Here is a 24,182-nt window from a genome sequence, read left to right as displayed (position 1 = left end):
TAATTGATTAAAGTAGACAATTAGGTTTGGGATCAACTTATTCAAATCTTTATTTGATTTCGCCAACTTCTTTAATAATCCAATAATCAACCATCCTCCAATTACTTAATCAAATCTCTTAGTGATTCTAGTGGCAGGAATTATGGTGCTGGCGATGGTTCTAATGGTCGAAATAAACGAACTTGCGGACTAATTGTAAGAACCCGCCAGAATACCGCCATGACCATAACTCGCCATTACTTTTGGGGATATTCTGGTCTTGGCCTCTGCGCAGACGGGCATTTCTTCTCCTTTTTATTCCATTTCTCATTTTAAGTTAATTTAATGTTCGAAAAGGCAAAACTACATAAATATTATAAACGTGTTGGTGGAAAGTTAGTTAGGGATTTGTTATGTGAATACGATGAATTTTATAAAATATAATTATTTATTAAATTTTTTCATGTGAATATGAAGAGCATTATGGACGAGTTTTATAAACCTTTTTATTAGAATTATTACTTAATTTTTCTTTTTAAGTAATGTTATGAGAGATAATCATGTGATTTTTTAATTGATTTGAATTTAAATAATAATTATTATAATAAAATTTAACTTTGATGTGATATGTGTTTTAAAATATTTTTGTTCATTTTAAATTGATTTGAAAATTAGAGTAAAATGTTTTTTTTAAAAAAGTCCTAGTCATTGAAATGTTGCCATTTTCTAGGTACTTGGGCCTCGTGAGTGGCTTTCTTCTGTTATGTTTTTTGAGTTGGTTTAGGTTTAAGAGAGATTTTGGGCTTGGGCTTTTTTGTTTTCACCATTATAAACTTTAGGTAGGGGTTGTATTAATAATAATGTAAGATTCAAATGTTTGATTAGAAGAACATAATATTATTTTGATGCATATTTTATTAAATTATCAATGTGATGTATATTTTTCAACAAGTTGAACTTTAATATTCAATTATAAATATTTGAATGAAAATCATATAAATATTTTAATTGCTATATTATCTAACTTTTGAGAAAAAATGCATTTAGCGTATAATTAATATAATTAGTATATGAAACTTATATTTTTAAATAATTTCCAAAAGCATCATACTTATTTATATAAAATACAATATAATATGAAAAAATATTATGGTCTCGAATGGACAAAGATATTATTTTTCAATGTATAAGATATATTTTTCAATAATTCAACGTTGGATATTATTTTAAATAATTACATATTTTTCAATAATATTATTTTTCACCTCATTAAATTATAAATGATTAATATATCAAATATTAAAAATATAAAAATCAACTACTCAAATTTATTTATATATTAATAGTTTACTAAATTAAACTTTTTTATATATTATTTTTATTATTATGATGTTTATAATTTTAAGTAAAGCACGAAGAATAAAATTGAGAATGATCCATATGAAAAGAAATAATTATTCTAATGATATTCTTATCCAAACTAACTGAAATTATGTAATATTTATGAATTTGGAGGCAATGACATTCTTGCAGGTTTAATAAAAATATTATTACTATTGACAATAAATTATTATTTGGTAATGATTTTTTTCATGAATTAAATATGAGAATGTAATTATAAAAATATCTTTATTAATGATTTTTTTGCGAATCAATCACACCGTGAAAGTAACTGAAGTAAACAACACTACGCATACCTCAACAAAATACAGGACAAACGATTAAAACCTAAAAACAAGAGCCAACCCACATCACCAGAGAGAGGAAGACACCAACGGACGGTTTAAAATCTACTTAAATTAAAAAGGCTTAAATATACAAAAATGATTCAACGTATGTTCATTTTTTTAGTTTAGTGTCTAACGTTTTTTTAATATTAAAAAATAATTTTTTTCATTTCAATTTGGTGTCTAACGTTTCGTTTTGTAACTCAAAATGGATTACGTTGTGACAGACTGTTAAATTTGACCGTTAACCCATTAAAAATACAACGTAAAATATTTTTAATATTAAAAAATAATTTTTGCAAATAAAAAATAAATTAAGACTTTGCTATATTTGTCATTGTTTTGAGGAGAGTCCGTTGAACTTTGTTCAGATTGGCCCTTTTGATTGCTTGCCGCCGAATAGTTTTCTTTTGAAGAGCTTTGAAGATCGAAAACCATGGAGGAACTATTCGTGGAAGACCCGTTTGACCTGGTTTTCCTATTCCTTTCATCTTTGCTACTATTCTGCTCCGACTCATATCCATTTGCATGATTCTCGTAACCCGTTTGTAACCCACCATTCATCTCCAACGGCTGCACCGCAACCCCAAGAATTTACACAATAATAGGGGAACCCTTTGGCCACCAGCACCAACTGGAGATGAGAGTATTGGTACAAGAAAACTGGGTATGCCGACGGATTATTAAGTTCGGCGTTTAAATTAAGATTTATGTCACCGACTTTGTTATTCTTGCATGCTCTTCCTTCTGTTATACCGTCATTGTCTTTGCTTCGGAATTCACCGTTTTGGTGGCGTCTTGTTCCTCTCTTTTTCTGCTTTCCTTATCGTTTCTTCTTCGCTTCTTGTCTCCTTAAAGCCTGAATCTTTTGTTTCATTTGTGGCCATTGCAGAGGTGAAGATCATAACAGAAAATATTGTCCACATCTTTCAAAATATCGAGTTGGACGCTAAACTACTGTATAAAGTAGTATCGATACCCCCATAAGTATCGGTACATATTTTGCATTCTGGAATTTGATCCGTTTAGAAAATACTGATAGTATCAATATTACCAAGTGAGCATCGATACTTTGCTTACCTTTAGTATCATTACCACATGAACAATATCACTATTGTTTTTTAATTGAAAATGGAGAAGACAAATTTGTAATTAACAATTTAAAATTTTAATTTAAAACTTGATTAAAGTTTACTCAAAAGTAATCATTTTGATAACCATAACTTCCCATTTTAATAATAAATAACATTTTGAATTTTAATGAGACAATAATTAAATAATAAAGACAACGTCATACAAAAACTAAAATCATATTAATCAATATTTGTACATGTCATTTTTTTTATTTTTTTAGATTTCTCTATAATTCGATCTTCCTTCCTCTTTTTCTTCTCAATTTCTATACTTTTTCTTTTAATTTTTTCTTCCCTCTCAACTAGTCGTTTGCTACGTCGTTTCAGTAAATCTTCATACTTCCTCTTCTTCTCCTCTTTCATTTTCATTTTATTCTTTTTATGCTTCTCAACTATGTACTTTATTGCCTCTTTTTCCCACTCTTCATCTGAAGAATAGCTTGAATCCGAATCGTCTATCTCCAAGTCGGTGTTGTGAAACCCATAAACACCGTTAGCCAAATCAATTCCAAATTTTTCCCACGACCACATATTTGATATCCTCAATTTTTCATTACTTCTCATACATCATAATCTTCACCCTAAACCCCTATTTATACTAAATTTTCCAAAGTAGCCGTTGGAAATCATCACACTGGCGTGACGAGTTCCAGTTAATTTAAAAAAATTATCGTTCCACAACGGTCACCCCAACGATCTAATTTTTGAATTTATACCCGTTGAAACTCGTCACACCGGCGTGACGAGTTCCATGTAGTTTTTTTTTCTTTTTCAAATTTTTTCAAAATTTCTAAAAGTTTGATATTATTTTTAACTTCAAAATTTTAAAAATTTACATATAGTTTTTTTAAAATTTCAAATTTTATAAACTACACTAAATATCAATGAAATTTATAAAAAAATTATAAAATTTTTATAATTTTAAAAAATTGCACTTTATTTAATTAAAATTTAAAAAATTCAACAAATTTATTACTTAGCAATGAATTTTTGATACAATTAAATTTTGAGTACAAAAACTTAAATAAACAGATTTATTACTTATATTTGCGCAATTCTTGCCGATGTCGAGGCGTGGTAGAATGGTAATGACATGGTGCTCGTCGATTTTGTCGTGGTCGTCCACCTTCGTCATTTTCATCTTTTTCCGGTTCCGGTGTACTGAGCATTACTCCACCACTTTGATTTACATCTTCCGGTGAAAACGATGGAGTATTCAAGGTATTTGACACCATCATTGACGTCATCGCCTCAAATTGAGATTGTCCGTGATAAAGAAGATGATCTCATGGACGTCTTTCTTCCGATTCTGAGGAAAATTGTTGTGAACGTAACACTTGATCCCACCCACTTCCTTCCCACACAGCTCGAATCTCCATCGATGGTTGATATGCACCATATCCACCATAACTTTCTTGCGATGAATAATAATTGACGGAAGCATAAGATGAAGATGATGATTTTTTTTCTTCATATTTTTTCCTGCATTATTTCCCACTCGGATCGCTCCTCCAGCGTTGTCAAATATGGTTTCCCATTTGCTTCATAATTTTGGAGGTAGGGAGAAATGTTGAAATCAAAATCTTCGGGTTGTACCTCGAAACGATTAGGCAATTGTAAATGTCTATTTTTCCATTGATGTATGAATGTAGCATGCTTCCTCGACCAATCTTCGTTATGCTTCCCACGCGCATCTATTTTATGCAAATAGTCAATGTTAAATATGAACATATCTATTGGTTAGTGAAACCCAAACTGTAGAAAAATTCTATTGGCGGCATGGATCTCAACAATTGTGAAATTGAGCAATGGTGTTATGCACATCATGTCTCTGCTCCTTCAAAGAACATTGGCGGTAGACACCGTTGGATATCCGACTCATAATAAGACATCCAATTAAACTGTCAAAAGTATTATGTTAGTATAATTAAACAATTAATATTACAATTTCAAAGTTAATGCAAAAAATATTAAAATTTACCGTATGTCTACCTTTGTATCAATCCTCATCCGAATATCTACTTTAATTGCACCCGACAACTTTGTATTGGTTAATCGGTGTCGCCATCTAAAAAATTATGTCATTTATTGTCATTTTCAAAAATTTAAATAAATATTATGAAATATCAAAACTTTAAGTATATGAATTTACCTTGCGGCGAGAGAAAACTCCATAGGAGCGGATGAAATAGGCATCATAAACGGGAATATACAAAACAAAACCAAAATTGTAGAACCCCAACTATATTGGTAGCATACAGTGAAATTCTCCATTACCGGAAGATATTGGGTGTGCACCAAATTGCCCGATTTATCCAGTAGCAAGATCCCTCGAATAAACGTTATAAGATATGTTTGAGTTACATATATCACCTCTTGCTTTGTTGATTGTTCATCTACTCTAAATTCTCTTTCCAACCACGTCATCCGTATCCGCAACCCATCAATGACATCGGATGGAGCCTCATTTCCCAATAAATTTGAAATAACAACATTTAGCAAATACGTGTTGCAAAGCACCAATGGCATACCATTAATCGGAACGCCAAGTTGATATGCGACATCTTCCAAAGTTATCGTCACTTCACCACAAGGAAAATAAAAAACGTATGCGTTTCGGGCCTCAAACGCTCAATCAACACCGATATCAGTGTCGACATCACCTTAAATCCACGAAGAAAGGTCGCTCCATATAATTCGAATTGTGAAAGATATATCACCATCTGCTCATGTGGATCTTCATTCGTCATTCCTCGATGACGAATGTCTCATTTTTCTCGCTACAATTTAAAAATCAATTATTTAATACAATTACATAAATTATTATTAATAATATCATTTCGTTAAAACTAAAATGAAATAAAACAAATTAAATTTATCGTTGTCAATTCGATCGAAATATGAACATCATTAAGATGTAACATTTCTTCTCGCCATACCATTTCAGCACAAAATCTTCAAAACAAAAGTTTTTGCTCTCAGTAGAATGTTTGATTACAAGTGAAAAATTAATCCAACTCAAACCTCTATTTATACTACTTTACCAAACGGCTAGCTTTTTCAAATTGAAAATAGTCGTTGGAACTCGTTACACCGGCGTGACTAGTTCCATTGAAATTGTAAAAAAAATGACTGTTGAACAACGATCAATCCAACGGGCAAAAATCAATTTATACCCATGGGAACTCATCACACCAGCGTGACGAGTTCCATGGACATTAAAATATTTTTTTACATTTCTTTTAAAATTTTCAAAAAATATTTTTAATGGGACTCGTCATGCGAGTATGACAAGTCGCATGACGAGTCCCAAAGGATATATTAAAATTATTTGGGTTACGGAACCCATATAACACGACCTATTAAAAAATTATATCCCATAAAACTCGTCACCCCGACATGACGAATTCCCTGGACACTGTTGCATTTTCCATAGATCACAAATGAAAAATCTAGATAGTTTATTGAGCCAAATAATCCACTCGCCTTGATTATTTAGCCAATTCCACCTTGAAAGTCCACCAATCTCCCAGAAAAAATAAAAAAAAAAATCTTTGGAATATTTTTTATTTTTTATTCTCTATAAAGAAGAACCCACAATTCTTTCACAAAAATAGAATTACAGATTTCAGAAGTCAACAATGTTGCTTTCCTCCGCCACAAGATCTGTGAGTCCCCAGTACCTCTCATTTTCTCACCCAATTTCTCTACCACTCCCTCACCGTTTCCTCCCCGGTCCCTCCAAATGCACCCACTTCTCTTCCTTCCAAATCAACTGCATCGACGCCGCTCAACCTTTCGACTACGAATACCACCTCAAAAATCGATACATTCAATCCACGTCCCGTAAGATTGCCATTGTCGACTTCAGTAACTTCGACCAGTTTCTCTCCAAAACCTTCCTCTGCCATCATCACACTCTCCTCGCTCACTCCAAAACAAACTACACCGACCTCGCCAACCAACTCGGCATCTCCTTCTACTCCGACCCCAACGACCTTTTCGAACAACATCCAGACGTCGTCTTTCTCTCCACTTCCATTCTATCAGCCGAAACTCCTTTAAAAATACCCTTTCAAAGACTGTATCGAAACACTCATTTCGTTGATGTCATTTCTGTTAAAGAGTTCCCTATAAACCTTTTCTTGAAGTATTTACCCTCGGATTTCGATATCTTATGTACATATCCCATGTTCGGACTTGAAAGCGTTAAAACGTCATGGACGGGGCTTCATTTTGTTTACGAAAAAGTGAGTATCGGGGAAGAGGAGAATCAAGTGAAGAGACGCGAGAAAGTTTTAGGTATTTTCGAGAAAGAACGGTGTATGATGGTGGATATGAGTTGCATGCAGGGTCGTGGCTAGGTTGTTGGAGGCCCTGTACAAATTCTTATAAAGGGGCCCTTAGATCTCGAACTTATTTTTCTGAAATAATAAAAAATTTACAGATGTATTACACTGAGCAACCCCACTTGCATTGTTTTCCCAAAAAATAATTTTGCTTGTTAACAAGATTCGAACTTAGGATCAACAAAGTCATGGGCCCAATGATCTAACCACTGCTCTATACCTATTTTTATGCTTCTTAATGGCAACAACTGATAGATATACTCGATTTCGGGGCCCCTATTTTCTGGGGCCCTGTGCCGTCGTGCACTTTGCACACCCTCAACCACGCCCCTGGTTACATAGATCATGATAAGTACGATGCGGGGTCTCAGTTCGTGACTCATACTGTAACACCCTAACCCGTATCCGATTAGGATCCGAGTCCGAGGCATCACATTGACTTTTCAAACTTTGACTCTTAAAGAAAATCATGAAAATTTTAAACTTTCATTAAAATAGAATATGTTAATTTACACAATTTGGACCAAAATAAAACAAAATCAATCAGAGCATTAGTAATTCACAATTTTGTCACATGCCAACACACTATATACAGCAAACTACCTACACTCAACTACAATTCTGATCTGATCAGTGGAAATGAGAGTTTAACCTGTCTTGCACCTCTTCGTTCTCTTATCGTTTTCCAGAACCTACGTGTGAAACACTCACGCGCTAAGTCGATGACTTAGTGAGGCATAAACATGTTAATCTGAACTCTCTATAATCAATAATGCATGAACATTTCATAATTCATATAAAAATCTAATACAAACATCATATATCAATTCATATAATCCAATTATGAACATGTACACATATCATCATTATTCTAGTCACATTATTGTCATTATCACTATCATTAATCCATTTAGAACATATAACTTGATCTTAATCTTTGAAGCACTTCATACTATACTTTTCACAAACAAAGCATATAATATCATACAATATTTCTTTATATTATTTCTTTGTTTAGCCCATGTACACTTCTGAGAACTATAAGTAAGTGAGTACATAGAGGTTGTGCACTATGCTGTCACCACAACTCGTATAATTCCCACTAGGGGCACTGGATATTTGTCCCGAAGGACTACCATGTCCCGAAGGACCACTCCTTAAGAACCATATACATAATACAATGGACCAAATAAGTGTACCGAAGTGCCACATATATGTTCCACAGAATTACATATATGTCCCGAAGGACCACGTAGAACCCTCGACTCTTGGCATGCCAACTATACCCCTAGTTCTCATAATACATATCATGGGCATTATCCTTATATGATCATACATTCACATATTCACTTAGTTCACTTGCACATATATCACTTCTATATGATTCACATGTCACATATTCACTTAATCATATCATTTACATTCTCTTGTAATCATGTAATCACTGCACTTACTTTCATATAACTTATTGCCACGTAATTCCCATATTACATTTAGACCCCTATATCACTTTCACTTAGTTTATATCAACTTCCAAGTCCTTTTATATTAATTAATGACATTTATTCTATCATCTACTTTATGCTTTATTCTTTTGTATTCACTTTATAAATATCTTACTTAATAGTATTTTATTTATATACTAATTTAATCTATTTACTTAATTCCATTTCATATATTTCTTATAATCTTTTCATATATCTCTATAGTTCTTTAGCATATAACTTATCTTATAAGTTCATGTCATCACTTTGTATGCAAATTTCCTAATTGTTATACTATTCCTATTTAATTCTATAGTTCAATCCTATTTGGTTTTCCTCAATTCTCATTAACTCATATAATTCTATTATACAAATTCTCATAATTGATCATACCACTATGTACTTGTCCAGCTTATGTTTCTATTATTCATATAACCGTTAAATATGTTTACCTAGTTCCTATCGCTTTTCATGAATTCACTATAATCATATTCTCTTATTATTACCTATTTTATATTATGACCATGTCTTCACATAATTTATATTTCATTATCATATGACGTATATTTTTTCCTATTATGGCTCTTCATAGACATATATTTTCATTTCCATATATTCCATAAATCTTATCACATGACTTAATTTTTATAATTATATAATTTCATATCTATTCTTATATCATCATATAACTTATATAATATGTATATTACTTATACCGGTTCCTATATCTTATCACACTAACATATATTCATACAAATCATGTCACACATACAATAATATATTACTCATACACTCATAACAAACACATGCTCATGTTCATGCATTCATGCATTCATGCATAATACTATAGGAAATAAACTTGTCGCAAGTCTTATTTCCATTAAACATCATATATTATCTAATATGCACTCACATGGACTCACTAGTCAATACCGATCTCTTATTTTGTTCTCGACGACTATCAATTGTAAACTTGTCTAGACGTTGCTCTCGATCGATATCTACACAATTACACGTATAATATACATATCAGTATTCCACTTGACATACTATAATTTTCATTTCTCAAACTAAAAGATAGATTATTTCTATTTTCCCCTTTGAAGTGTATCGGTACACCCTATAGTGTATCGATACATTCCTTAACGTGTGTATCGATACACTACCTTTGTATCGAAACACAAATTACATTCGATGTTTTCCTATTCAAGGGGGGTATCGATACACTCCCTAATGTATCGGTACACTTTAAACATCTTCCCAGATTTTATTCTTGATATATCGGTACCTAATGAATGTGTATCCATACACCCTTGCCCAGAAATCAATTTTAAGCACGAAATTCACCTCAAATCCACTTAAACACTTCATGTTTCATCCCCTTATATATACTAAACTCAAACACACATACTTAAGCCTATTTGTACTCATTTATCTCATCTTAAATCTCAAAATCCTATCTTCCATATGGAATTCAAGAATCATACTAAATTTTCTACTTGTTCTAAATTCAATTCCATTACTTCATGTCTCTTAATTCCATTATTTACAAGTCAAATTCAACATTCAAATTTATTTATACATTCTTATTCAAATTTTCATTTAAAAACTCTATTTACTCAATCTCTCTTAACATATCCATCTTTGAGTTTTTACTTATCTTTATACTTCCTTAAGCTTTTCTATCACTCCAAGAATCAAAATAAACTTTAAAACAAAATAATTAACCAGCTTGAAACCAACTTACCTTATCAATGGAGCCACGAGAGGAGGAGAAGAAGAAGGCTGAACCAAAGTCTCCAGATTTTTCTATTTTCTTTCCTCCCTTTCCACGTATCATCTCCTATATAAAGGAGAAATAAAAATATTTCTTATGAAATTACCATTATACCCTTCAAACTTTCCACAATTATCATTTAATCTAACACTGAAATATTTCTGTTTAAGTCCTTGAACTTTTAACTTGTTTCAAAATTGAGCACAAAGTTTCCAAAATTTACATTTTAGTCACTAGCTCTGATTTTGGGATGTTACAAATCTCTCATCCTTTTAAGAAAATTCTTCCTCGAATTTTCATTGCACACATTGATAAGAACATATCTTCTAATGTTCTCATGTTGCCTCCCTTACTTAATCTTTCATTCCTTTAGTTCTTCAATTACATTTTTCCTTTATACATTCATCTACTGTTGCTTGTCATATAAACAATAACCAAAACCTCAGTCCATTTCTGTCTTTCTCTCATTCGATTCTGCATTTTCCTTTTACCTTTCTAAAATCCATATAATGTCACTAATCACGTAGATAGTAACATTCATTTTCATCACTCAACATCATAAATTAACTTTAATTTCCTTATAATAATAACCAAACTCTTATTCCATCATCATTTGACCAAGAACGCAACCTTAAATCTTCTTCAATTGTGGTTAAACATATACTTTACAGAATCAAACATTCTTTTCACATCACCTTACATATTTTTCTTACGTCTATATCGAGCTTATCACCTATACTTCCATATAACCTTTATCATATTTAATCCTTTGAACTCTTTCCTTTTTATTTCATTATTCCTTTATTCATTAAAAAATCAAAATCTCCTTATACACAAATCTTATCTTTTCTTTCATGTTCACATACTCTTTTCCTATCACTTATGCTCATCTCTGATCACTGATCTTTATAATCTCTTCATAACTTTGTTAATCAACTTACTCATATAGAACCTCATTCTTTACCCTGTCTTGTGATTGTATTTTCTTCTTTAAAGCCCCTTTTTAAAACATACCAATACTTATTTCCTTGCCTACATCATATCTATATGATCAGAATACATAACCACATCCAGATCCACATCATACTTGATTAACTTAACTTTATCTTTTCTTCAAACATACAAATCTTTATTTTCTTTTCTACCTCACCATTCTATGATTAGAATATACAACCATATCCCAAATTCACTTCATATTCGATTAACTTAACCTGATAGTATCTTTAAATCTTTTAACTCCAATATAATTCCCATCACATAACTTAAACTAACGCCAACTCTTTCCATCTATGATGCAAACCCTTATCATATCCACATTCTCACTTATACCCAGTACTATTCTCTTGTTTCAAACTAATAAACTCGGGTTTCATTTATCTTATAAACTTGTCACTAAGGCACTTGTTTTTGAATTCTTCTACAAATTTTATCCCCATCGCTTACTCTTTTAATGTTCTTGTAGTAACACTTGACCACCATACTCTATCTTATCCTCACCATACTTGGTTGACTTAACTTATCAATTTCACATCCTTTTCCATACACCATGCAATTTCCTTTATTCACACTCAATATTCCAACTTCATCTAAACCATATCTACATCATTTTCCTTCAAAATAGCTGACTACTATTCATTCAACTTATCAAACCACACTCTTATCCATACACGTTACAATTTTCCCTTGTTTCAAATTCATGAACTCTGGCTTCATATATCTGATAAACTTATCATTGAATACTTATTCTCGAACTTTTCTAGACTAATAACCACATCACTGAATCTTCTATCATTCTCGTGATAATATATGTGCACTATAGTTTAACTCATCCACATAGTAACTAAACTACTTCATCTAAATTCTCTACTTTGTAATAGTGAAGATCCTCTAACACTGTTCGATTGTACTTTCAATCTTCTAAACACAATCTTTAATTTTTACAAAGGCATTCCCTATGGTATCTGCCCTTCATCCTGCCTGGCCAGAGCAAGTGAATTGATATCACCATTAGGTCCACCTTTCACTTTTCTTCAAAAATTCTCATAATCGGATTTCTATTATATTATACTAATCTTATTCTATTATCAAGACAACATACTCCTTACATAATCAGATCAGAAATTTTCACTTTAAGTTGGCATGTACACATTTTAAAACTCATTTTACTTTAGTTTAAGCCTAGAATCGGCTAAACCTTAACACCCTTAACCCGTATCCGACCCGGATCTAAGTCCGAGGTGTCACATTGACTTTTCAAACTTTGACTCTTAAAGAAAATCATGAAAATTTTAAACTTTCATTAAAATATAAGATGTTAATTTACACAAGTTAGACCAAAATAAAACAAAATCAATCAGAGCATTAGTAATTCACAATTTTGTCACATGCCAACACACTATATACACCCAACTACCTACACTCAACTACAATTCTGATATGATCTGTGGAAATGAGAGTTTGACTTGTCTTGCACCTCTTCGTTCTCTTCTCGCTTTCCAGAACCTACGTGTGAAACACTCATACGCTAAGTCGATGACTTAGTGAGGCATAAACATGTTAATCTGACCTCTCTATAATCAATAATGCATGAACATTTCACAATTCATATAAAAATATAATACAAACATCATATATCAATTCATATAATCCAATTATGAACATGTACACATATCATCATTATTCTAGTCACATTATTGTCATTATCACTATCATTAATCCATTTAGAACATATAACTTGATCTTAATCTTTCAAACACTTCATACTATACTTTTCACAAACAAAGCATATAATATCATACAATATTTCTTTATATTATTTCTTTGTTTAGACCATGTACACTTCTGAGAACTACAAGTATGTGAGTACATAGAGGTTATTGATAGAGAAACGATGGCGGATTGATGAACGTTGCTCTTGTTGAGGAATCAAACCTAGAAAAGCTCTAGACTCGATGAAGAATAATAAGAGATGAATGGGGAAGGTGGCGGCAATAGCTAGGGTTCTTTGGGGTTTCTTTAAGTGATGGAAACAAGGTAAGAAACAAGATTAGAACAAGATAAACAAAATATAAAGAAATTGAAAATAAAATATGATAACCAAGAAATCAAAAGATCTCCCTTATGAAGGTGAACGGTAAAGATGATGATGGTGAGGATGGATTTGTGGAAAATAGATGGATAAGTGTCCTATCGAGCCCTCCTAGTCGCAATGAAAAGGCAAACACGATAATACGGCTCTAACCAACCCTCCTAGTCGCAATGAAAAGGCAAATTGGAGTGTGAAGATTAATCTCCCTCACAAGAACTTGAAAGAACTCCAGGAGAAGAAGCTTCGAAGGCACAAGACAATCAGCACTTGCAAAAACGAACTCTCGTTGTATTATTAATCAAAGAAATCTGATTTACAAAGTTGAATGAAGCCTCCTTTATATAGGGGCTGAATTCTAAAGGTCCTAAATAACTAAAGAATAAAATATTACTAAACTAAACATGTTTTAACTCTAATTCCTAATAAAATAATAATAACTAAAAATATTATTTTATCCCAACCTTAATTCCTAATAAAATAATAATTCTGATCCTAAAAGATAATTAATCATCCAATATTAAATTATATTACAAATAATCAATATAAATATTGAAAATTCGTAATATTTACAAAATAACGTATTAATCCCGTATAGGATTTCCTGCATGCACCGTCTTCAGTAAAATAGTCATATCTTGAGTTCCCAATATCAGATTGATGTGATTCAAGAACCGTTGGAAAGATAAGAGACAGATGGTTGTATCTCCAGAAGATATGTCGACCGGATAACAACTAGATCCCCTTAAAAAAGTTGTTACAAATCTGCTGCTATTAGACCCTTACGGATGAATGCTTGAACTGCGATTTGAAGCTTGTCTTTAAGAAGTTTTGTCCGGCCTCGTGTGATAGGGCCAAGTGGTATAGTAAATTCATCATCCTTAGCTTTAGGGCGTGTGGTTCATGTATCATCTCCCCCTTCGTTAAAAGAATTCGTCCACGAATCTGAAATATCAAAAGGAGATAAGTCAGAAACATTAAAGGATGCACTCACGTTATACTCACCGGGAAGATCAATGCGGTAGGCGTTGTCAGTGATTCGTTCTAGGACTTGGAATGGGCCATCGCCTCGTGGGTCTAGCTTGGATTTCCTTTGTTTCGGGAACCTTTCTTTTCTCATGTGAACCCATACCCAATCTCCTGGTTCAAAGGTGACATGTCGTCGGCCCTTGTTAACTCGGTTTGTGATTGCCTCGTAGGTTTTCTCCATCTTGAGTTTGGCTTTGGCGTGAATGTATTTGACAAGGGCAGCCTTCTTTTCACCATCTAAACTGACAACCTGATCTAAAGGTAAGGGAATAAGATCCAAAGTAGTTAATGGGTTAAAACCATAAACTATTTCGAATGGAGAATAACCTGTTGTGGAGTGAATGGATCGATTATAAGCAAACTCAACAAAAGGTAAACATTTTTCCCAATTACGGGTATTCTTACCTACCACAGTTCTTAGCAAAGATCCTAGAATCCGATTTATTACTTCGGTTTGTCTATCGGTTTGAGGATGACAAGAAGTGGAATAGAGAAATTTTGTGCCAATCTTACCCCACAATACCTTCCAAAAATGGCTTATGAACTTAGTGTCACGATCGGACACAATGGTGCGAGGAATGCCATGAAGGCGGACTATTTCTCGAAAGAATAAATCAGTAATATGTGTGGCATCGTCCGTTTTATGGCAAGGAATGAAGTGTGCTATCTTTGAGAATCTGTCCACAACCACAAAAATACTATCTCATCCTTTCTTAGTGCGGGGTAAGCCAAGTATAAAATCCATCGATAAATCGATCCAAGGAGAAGAAGAAATTGGTAAAGGCGTGTATAAACCATTAGGATTTACCTTTGACTTTGCTTGTTTGCACGTGATGCATGATGCACAAATCTTTTCCACTGTTTTACGCATCTGCGGCCAAAAGAAGTGTTCCATGACCATATCAAGTGTTTTGTGAATACCGAAGTGTCCCATAAGTCCTCCGGCATGTGACTCGTGAACCAAGAACTCTCGCAAAGAGCCTTGTGGTATACACAACCTGTTCATACGAAAAAGAAAGCCATCTACAAGATAAAACTTGTTAAAAGCACCTTTTACACATTGTTTATAAATCTCAGAAAAATCCGGATCGTTAGGATAAAGTTCTTTGATATGTGCAAAACCCAGAACAGTAGCATGCATTCGAGTGATAAGTGTGTATCGTCGAGATAATGCACCAGCTACGATGTTATCTTTCACTTGTTTGTATTTGATGATGTAAGGAAAAGATTCAATGAACTCAACCCATCGAGCATGTCGTTTGTTTAACTTACCTTGTCCATTTAACCATTTGAGTGATTCATGGTTCGTGTGAATGACAAACTCTTTAGGGAGAAGATAATGTTGCCACACTTCGAGTGCTCGGACGAGTGAAAGAAGTTCCTTGTCGTAGGTAGAGTAGTTCAATTGTGCACCTTTTAACTTTTCACTAAAGTAAGCGATAGGTTGTCTTTCTTGCATGAGGACGGTACCAATGCCTATGCCTGAAGCATCGCATTCTAGCTCAAAGGTGTTAGAAAAATTGGGAAGACGAAGAATAGGGGCAAAACATAACTTATCTTTAAGAAGTTCAAAAGCTTTTTATTGTAGTGGTCCCCATTTGAATTCAACTGACTTTTTGATGATCTCGGTTAATGGTGCAGCAATGGTTGAGAAATCTTTGACAAAGCGACGGTAGAAACTTGCCAAACCATGAAAAGATCTTACCTCGGTGATGGAAGTAGGCGTGGGCCATTCTTGAATTGCCTTGACCTTCTCTTTATCTACATGAATACCCTGTACACTAACTATAAAGCCTAAAAACATAAGCTTATCACTGCAAAACACACACTTATCCATGTTAGCATATAAATGTTCTCGTCGAAGAACTTTGAGAACCATTCGAACGTGAATGACATGAGAATCAAGAGAAGATGAGTATATAAGAATGTCATCAAAGTAAACGACAACAAATTTACCTATAAACTCCTTAAGAACGTGATTCATTAATCTCATGAAGGTGCTTGGAGCGTTTGTAAGTCCAAAGGGCATAACAAGCCATTCATACAAGCCGAATTTTGTCTTGAATGTTGATTTCCATTCGTCACCTTCTTTCATTCGAATTTGATGGTAACCACTCTTCAAGTAAATTTTGGTGAAGATACTTGCACCATGTAGTTCATCCAACATATCATCTAGGCATGGAATAGGATGCCTATACTTGATTGTTATCCGATTGATAGGTCGACAATCTACACACATTCGGAATGTGCCATCTTTCTTTGGAACTAGAATGACGGGAACTGCACAAGGACTAAGACTCTCACGGATGTGTCCTTTTTGTAATAATGAATCTATTTGTCGTTCCAATTCCTTCGTTTCCTCGAGATTACATCGGTAAGCGGGGCGGTTTGGTATAGTTGATCCAGGGATGAAGTCGATTTGATGTTCGATTCCTCTTACAGGTGGTAAACCATCCGGTGGGTTGCTTAAGACATATTGAAACTCATGTAATAGAGAACAAAACACACTAGGAAAATCTGTGATATTAGTGATAGTTGATAAAATGGAGTCATTGAAACGGACTAGAATGTACGACCTATTTTGAAAAAGGGTCTCTCTCATGTCTTTTGCACTCGTATAAATGTTTTGAGACACTCTTTTATTTTCACATTGAGGTTCACTCACCACCCTTGGGTCATTTGTTTGGCTTTTATCGGTTGTGACCTCTTTTGCCTTTTGTTTCAAATTCCCTGTTTCCTTGAGAATTCGTTGTTGATCTATGAGAATCTCTTTGGGGGGGTAGGGGGTTAAGTCGGAACGGTTTACCTTTTATTGAAATTGTGTAAGTGTTCTTTCGACCATAATATGTGACGTTGTTGTCGTATTGCCAAGGCCGTCCTAGGAGAATGTGGGATGCTTGCATCGGAATTACATCACCATACGTCGTCACAATACTTTCTCATCTTGATATTAACGAGGCATTGTTTAACCACCTTCATCTCGGCACTCTTATTAAGCCATTGTAAGCAATAAGGTTTCGGATGTCGTTGGCAAGGAAGTTTGAGTGATTCAACAACGTTGGAGCTAATGACGTTGACACAACTACCATTGTCAATGATGATGGAGAATGGTTGTTCCTTGATTAGGCAGCGTGTGTGGGAGATGTTGGAACGTTGTATGTCAGACTCGTCGGACGCTTGGATGTTCAATGTATGACGGATCACCAAGATTGTGCCATTATACTCATCGCTTCCATAGTCATCACTATCTTCTTTGGCTTCGGCATGTGCTGAAATGTCGGCGATGTCATCATCGGAGTCAGAATTATAAGATCCATCACCTAGTATGGTTAAGGTCCTCGTGTTTGGACAATTGCGTCTGATATGGCCTCTTCCTAAGTATTTAAATCACTTGATGTCTCTTGCTCGGGTGTCGTCTTTAGGGGCTGGAAGTGTCTCATTCTTTTCTGGTCGTTGTTTCTCTTTATCGAGTTTGTCATCTCTCGACTTTTTTTGAGAAGATGGAGTAGAAGATGAGGAAGGATTTGAAGGATTACCTTCGTAAGAGAATGAAGTACCTTGGTAATGTTCTCTGAATCAGAATCTCCTTTGTATTTGTGCTTCGATTGTCATTACTTTCTTTAGTGTATCTTCGAGGTTTTCGTACCCATGGAGGTCAAGAAGATCAGTGATGTTTGAGTTCAAGCCGACGACGAATCTTGACATGGTGTCCTCTTCTTCTTCAGTTATGTTAGCCCTATTGAGTAAGGACTGCATCTCCTTGTAGTAATCTTCAACTGAACTTCTACCTTGTCGAAGTCGGTGTAGTCGTTGTTTAACTTCTCGTGTATAATGTATCGGTAAGAATCGGTTCCTCATGGCATGTTTAAGTTCGGTCGAAGAAGTGATTGGTTGAATTTAGTAGCTGTCGATCTTTTTCCTTGTTTGCATCCACCAAGTGTGAGCATATCCTTCGAATTCCAAGGTGATGAGGGGAACTTGTTCAGCTTGGGGGCAGTCATGGTATGTGAACAAGAGATCAACTTTTCCTTCCCAATCGATGTACTTGTCTGGATCGTAGTCTCCTTTAAAAGACGGGATCGTGAACTTTGGTTTTGCAAAGAGTTCGGGTGTTTGAAAACGTGGTTGTGCTCGCCTGGGGGCCAAAAGTTCAGCATTGTTTGGCCTTGGATTCTGGTTTGGTAGATCCAGTTGTAGTTCTTGTCGTTCTCTCAAGGCATTGTTAAGTTGATCAAATTGAGTTGTGAGTCGTTCAAGTGCGGCTAAGATAGCCGTAAGTGTCTCATTGTTATTGTCGCCCATCCTGCAATTATAACACTCAAAAGAAGATTTTATAGTAGAATAAAAATAAAAGAAAATAAATTCAACAAAGCAAGAAACCTCACAAGTCACTCCAAGAAAGTAACACAACGAGAGGCAAGTAAGCCGATCTTGTACTCTTTAAAACTCACTTTACCAAGTAGTCTTTCACAGTTCGTATCGGAGTTTGATTACTAGCAAATGTGATAAGAAAAACCTAAAAGCTCTAAGAGGCCAAACAAAGGTTAGACTCCAAGAGAACGAGAATGCAAAGAAGGAAGAAGTATGCAAACTCTTTAGTCTTACTAACACAAGGAAGATAATGTGTTAGATAATGCAAAAGAACAATAACAGGGAAAAAACAAAAGAACCTAAAGCACTAAGAGTCAAAGAAAAAAGGACCAAACCAGAAAACCTAGAAAACGCTGGATCAACTTGAGCAACGTTTTTGAGGGGTTACAGGTATCCAAAAATTCTGGAAAATTTTTTAAATGTCTTTCGATGCGTCAAGAAACCACCTGTAAAATTTCAGAACCAAATACATTCAGTAGTATCCAGTAGACTCTGTTGAACGGTGAGTCCTCAAACAATCTGTTTTTCTTGATCTCTTTGTTCGAAGTTGTTCTTGATCTCCAAAAATTCTGATGTTTTGTGTGAATGATCTCCAATATATGGAGTTTCAATCTGGAAATTTTCACTACAAAATTCTTCATGTAGAATTTTCAAGAAATTTGACGATATTCTAGACCGAATTTGCCGATAAAACTTGAATGATGTATTTGAAGGCTCTAATGAACTCTGATTGAAGTGAATTTTGGACTGGAGATTAAACTTAAGATGAATATGATATCTGGAGAAAATCAGCCCTAAATACTTTCATTTTCAATTTTGTTTTGAAATTTTGGCTTTTTTGGCTTTTTTTTTTGTTTTTGTTTTTCTTTTTAAAAAAAATAGCAAACTAACAAGAAGGATTTGAATCTAAATTAAAATTAAATAAAAATAACCTGAAATGATGAATCTTCTCTGAACTAGCTCCGTTGGGGTACCTTGAGGGTGTTGTGTGCAAGAACAAACAAGATTGCTTGCTTCTTTCCAAGAATCGGCCCAAATCTGATACCAATTGATAGGGAAGCGGTGGAGGATTGATGAACGTTGCTCTTGTTGAGGAATCAAACCTAGAAAAACTCTAGACTCGATGAAGAATAATAAGAGATAAATAGGGAAGGTGGCGGCAATAGCTAGGGTTCTTTGGGGTTTCTTTAAGTGCTGGAAACAAGGTAAGAAACAAGATTAGAACAAGATAAACAAAATATAAAGAAATTGAAAATAAAATATGATAACCAAGAAATCAAAAGATCTCCCTTATGAAGGTGAACGGTAAAGATGATGATGGTGAGGATGGATTTGTGGAAAATAGATGGATAAGTGTCCTATCGAGCCCTCCTAGTCGCAATGAAAAGGTAAACACGATAATACGGCTCTAACCAACCCTCCTAGTCGCAATGAAAAGGCAAATTGGAGTGTGAAGATTAATCTCCCTCACAAGAACTTGAAAGAACTCCAGGAGAAGAAGCTTCGAAGGCACAAGACAATCAACACTTGCAAAAACAAACTCTCGTTTTATTATTAATCAAAGAAATCTGATTTAAAAAGTTGAATGAAGCCTCCTTTATATAGGGGCTGAATTCTAAAGGTCCTAAATAACTAAAGAATAAAATATTACTAAACTAAACATGTTTTAACTCTAATTCCTAATAAAATAATAATAACTAAAAATATTATTTTAACCCAACCTTAATTCCTAATAAAATAATAATTCTGATCCTAAAAGATAATTAATCATCCAATATTAAATTATATTACAAATAATCAATATAAATATTGAAAATTCGTAATATTTACAAAATAACGTATTAATCTCGTATAGGATTTCCTGCATGCATCATCTTCAGTAAAATAGTCATATCTTGAGTTCCCAATATCGGATTGATGTGATTCAAAAACCATTGGAAAGATAAGAGACAGAAGGTTGTATCTCCAGAAGACATGTCGACCGGATAACAACTGGATCCCCTTCAAAAAGTTGTTGTAAATCTGCTGCTATTAGACCCTTACGGATGAATGCTTGAACTGCGATTTGAAGCTTGTCTTTAAGAAGTTTTGTCCGGCCTCGTGTGATAGGGCCAAGTGGTATAGTAAATTCATCATCCTTAGCTTTAGGGCGTGTGGTGCATGTATCAGTTATGCACTATGCTGTCACCACAACTCGTATAATTCCCACTAGGGCCACTGGATATTTGTCTCGAATGACCACTGCGTCCCGTAGGACCACTCCTTAAGAACCATATACATAATACAATGGACCAAATAAGTGTACCGAAGTACCACATATATGTTCCACAGAATTACATATATGTCCCGAAGGACCACGTAGAACCCTCGACTCTTGGCATGTCAACTATACCCCTAGCTCTAATAATACATATCATGGGCATTATCCTTATATTATCATACATTCACATATTCACTTAGTTCACTTGCACATATATCACTTCCATATGATTTACATGTCACATATTCATTTAACATTCTCTAGTAATCATGTAATCACTGCACTTATTTTCATATAACTTATTGCCACGTAATTCACATATTACATTTAGACCCATTTATCACTTTCACTTAGTTTATATCAACTTCCAAGTCCTTTTATATTAATTAATGACATATATTCTATCATCTACTTTATGCTTCATTCTTTTGTATTCACTTGAATTACATAATCTATGTTATACATATCTTACTTAATAGTATTTTATTTATATACTAATTTAATCTATTTACTTAATTCCATTTCATATATTTCTTATAACCTTTTCATATATCTCTATAGTTATTTAGCATATAATTTATATTATAAGTTCGTGTCATCACTTTGTATGCAAATTTCCTAATTGCTATACTATTCCTATTTTATTCTATAGTTCAATCCTATTTAGTTTTCCTCAATTCTCATTAACTCATATAATTCTATTATACAAATTCTCATAATTGATCATACCACTATGTACTTGTCCAAATCATGTTTCTATTATTCATATAACCGTTACATATGTTTACCTAGTTCCTATTGCTTTTCATGAATTCACTATCATCATATTCTCTTATTATTACCTATTTTATATTATGACCATGTCTTCACATAATCTTATATTTCATTATCATATGACTTATATTTTGTCCTATTATGGCTCTTCATAGACATATATATTGTCCTATTATGGCTCTTCATAGACATATATTTTCACTTTCATATATTCCATAAATCTTATCACATGACTTAACTTTTATACTCCTATAATTTCATATCTATTCTTATATCATCATATAACTTATATAAATATATATATTACTTATACCGGTTCCTATATCTTATAGTACTAACATATATTCATACAAATCATGTTACACATACAATAACATATTACTCATACACTCATAACAAACACATGATCATGTTCATGCATTCATGCATAATACTATAGGAAATAGACTTGTCACAAGTCTTATTTCCATTAAACATCATATATTATCTAATATGCACTCACCTGGCCTCACTAGTCAATACCGATCTCTTATTTTCTTCTCGATGACTATCAATTGTAAACTTGTCCGGACGTTGCTCTCGATCGATATCTACACAATCACACGTATAATATACATATCAGCATTCCACTTGACATACTCTAATTTTCATTTCTCAAACAAAAAGATAGATTATTTCCATTTTCCCCTTTGAAGTGTATCGGTACACCCTATAGTGTATCGGTACATTCCTTAACGTGTGTATCGATACACTACCTATGTATCGAAACACAAATTACATTCGATGTTTTCCTATTCAAGGGGGGTATCGATACACTCCCTAATGTATCGGTACACTTTAAATAACTTCCCAGATTTTACTCTTGATGTATCGGTACCTAATGAATGTGTATCCATACACCCTTGCCTAGAAATCAATTTTAAGCACAAAATTCACCTCAAATCCACTTAAACACTTCATGTTTCATCCCCTTATATATACTAAACTCAAACACACATATTTAAGCTCATTTGTACTCATTTATCCCATCTTAAATCTCAAAATCCTATCTTTCATATGGAATTCAAGAATCATACTAAATTTTCTACTTGTTCTAAATTCAATTACATCACTTCAAATCTCTTAATTCCACTATTTACAAGTCAAATTCAACTTTTAAATTCATTTAAACCTTCTTATTCAAATTTTCATTTAAAAACTCTATTTACTCAATCTCTCTTAACATATTCATCTTTGAGTTTTTACTTATCTTTAGACTTCCTTAAGCTTTTCTATCACTCCAAGAATCAAAATAAACTTTAAAACGAAAGAATTAACCAGCTTGAAACCAACTTACCTTATCAATGGAGCCACGGGAAGAGGAGAAGAAGAAGGTTGAACCAAAGTCTCTAGACTTTTCTATTTTCTTTCCTCCCTTTCCACGTGTCATCTCCTATATAAAGGAGAAATAAAAATCTTTCTTATGAAATTGCCATTATACCCTTCAAACTTTCCACAATTACCATTTAATCTAACACTGAAATATTTCTATTTAAGTCCTTGAACTTTTAACTTGTTTTAAAATTGAGCACAAAGTTTCCAAAATTTACATTTTAGTCACTAGCTCTGATTTTGGGATGTTACATATACGATGGGGCGAGTGTTGGAGAAGTTTGGGTTGGGGTCATCGCCTATTAACACCAAAGGGTACGAGACATTATTGAATTTGGTGGAGAATACTAAAGGGGACAACTTTGATTTGGATTATGGCTTGTTTATGTATAACCATAATGCTTTGGAGCAGTTGGAGAGGCTGGACATGGCATTCAAGTTGCTTAAGGAGGACTTGTTTGGTAGGCTCCTTCAGGTTTATAGGAAGCAATTGTTTGGGGATAACGGAGAGGTGGATAAAAAGGTGTGGTTGCCTCAGAAGTTTCTTGGCAATGAAAGTTTAATTGATACTCCATTGGATAATGTTAGACAAGAATAAGATGGATCTTGAAATAAAAAATAAATGTGAGAAAAAAAAACAGAGCTGTTCTGTTTCCTATGGTATGATTTATCCATTGCTATTTGTCAAGATGTTAGCTTTGTGTTCTTTTCAATAATTGTAAATCATTATAATTGTAAATCATTGCTGCTTAAACCATGTAAAAATTCACTTGTTTATTCTTTTCGAAACTATTCAAGCCAATGTTTCAGGATTGGTAAGTTGCATAGGTAAATGCATAGTGG

At 33.6% G+C, this 24,182-nt stretch overlaps 1 pseudogene; it reads left to right on the top strand.

Moving 5' to 3' along the window:
• The first annotated feature begins 6,480 nt into the window (after nucleotides 1-6,480).
• Nucleotides 6,481-24,182, top strand: LOC120117037 (annotated as a pseudogene).

Source organism: Hibiscus syriacus, unplaced genomic scaffold, assembly GCF_006381635.1.
Source record: "Hibiscus syriacus cultivar Baekdansim isolate YM2019G1 unplaced genomic scaffold, ASM638163v2 tig00110318_pilon, whole genome shotgun sequence".
In the NCBI taxonomy this organism is placed as follows: Eukaryota; Viridiplantae; Streptophyta; class Magnoliopsida; order Malvales; family Malvaceae; genus Hibiscus; species Hibiscus syriacus.
The sequence above is the reverse complement of the archived record's forward strand: the minus strand, read 5'-3'. Positions and strand labels throughout refer to the sequence as shown.